Below are 1,357 nucleotides of genomic sequence, written 5' to 3' on the forward strand. Positions count from 1 at the left end.
GCATTGTGTGATAGGCTTAAAGCCTATCACACAATGCCAGGCAACAGGCAACAGGAACAGGGAATAGAATTTCTGACGCGTTGGATTGGTTGGTAGAAAATTTCCGACGAATCCAACGCGTCAGAAATTCTATTCCCTATTCCTATTGCCTGTTGCCTGGGGCCTGATTCTCGAAATCATTCGAAGAAGAAACGTATACGAACATTCTGCTCTGGGGTGCTTTCGCGACGTAGAGTAAAATGATCCGGATCAAAATGATCCGTGCTATGATTGGTCAAATCTGAAATTTCATTGAATAAAATTTCAATGAGATGCTACGAAATTTCAGATTTGACCAATCATAGCACGGATCATTTTGATCCGGATCATTTTACTCTACGTCGCGAAAGCACCCCTGATAGAAAAGTTGCAAGTCGATTGGTTAAAGCCATGCGAATAGCCAATCAACTTGCAACTTTTCTGTAAGAGCAGAATTTTCGCATACATTTCTTCTTTGAATAAAGCCCGCTGCAGACGATGCTATTTTTCCTACTGGATTGCTTGCGATCTAATAAATTACTATCGTTGCACCATTCAGCACTCAGGATTCCTAGTAATTTCGTAAATCGCAAGCAATCCAGCAGGAAAAATAGCATCGTCTGCAGCGGGCTTAAATTCAAGAATCGGGCCCCTGGTATTGTGTGATAGGCTTTAGTCCCAGTCTACAATAGAGATTTAAACCCTAAGCCTTAAGAAATTGACTAATCACAGTCGCGTATTCTACTCGTACTTGACCGTGATTGGTCAATTCTTAAAGCTTAGAGCTTAAATTATCTATTGTAGACTGGAACTTAAAGCCCGCTGCAGACGATGCTATTTTTCCTGCTGGATTGCTTGCGATTTAGTAAATTACTATCATTGCACCACTCAGCATTCAGGATTCCTAGTAATTTACTAAATTGCAAGCAATCCAGCAGGAAAAATAGCATCGTCTGCAGCGGGCTTTAGGTGCTTTTACGTCAATGAAATTGCACCTTAATACTTTTAGATCCAGCCAATCATATATATTAAGAAATCATTGAGCGCTCAGGGTGCGATTACATGCGGCGTAACTTGCGTAAGCGTAACTGCGGCGTAACTTGTGCTGACCAATCACATCGTCTCATTTGAGTGTTAGCTTTTGCCTAGTTATTTTACGCTCTTTACGCTATTGTCATTACGCCGATTTCAATTTCTAGCGGAACTAGCGGATGATTGTGCAGGCTGGTGTAGTCAGGTGTAGTTATTACACACAGGACGGGAACACGGGAACGCAACACAAACGAGAAAAATGAATAAGGATCAAATAAAGGTAAGTTACAAGTAGTTTCGTATAGAA

General features: G+C 41.2%; 1 long non-coding RNA gene across 2 annotated transcripts; it reads left to right on the forward strand.

Annotated features, from left to right (window-relative positions):
• The first annotated feature begins 1,065 nt into the window (after positions 1-1,065).
• LOC105555853 lies at positions 1,066-1,311 on the forward strand. 2 transcript variants are annotated; one of them, XR_001008524.1, is made up of 2 exons: positions 1,066-1,151; positions 1,218-1,311. It is a non-coding gene; the product is annotated as an uncharacterized LOC105555853 (long non-coding RNA). The 2 variants fall into 2 exon arrangements; XR_001008525.1 differs by having other exon boundaries at positions 1,066-1,096.
• The last annotated feature ends 46 nt before the right edge of the window (positions 1,312-1,357 follow it).

Source organism: Vollenhovia emeryi, unplaced genomic scaffold, assembly GCF_000949405.1.
Source record: "Vollenhovia emeryi isolate VEMERY1.0 unplaced genomic scaffold, V.emery_V1.0 DF949310.1, whole genome shotgun sequence".
In the NCBI taxonomy this organism is placed as follows: Eukaryota; Metazoa; Arthropoda; class Insecta; order Hymenoptera; family Formicidae; genus Vollenhovia; species Vollenhovia emeryi.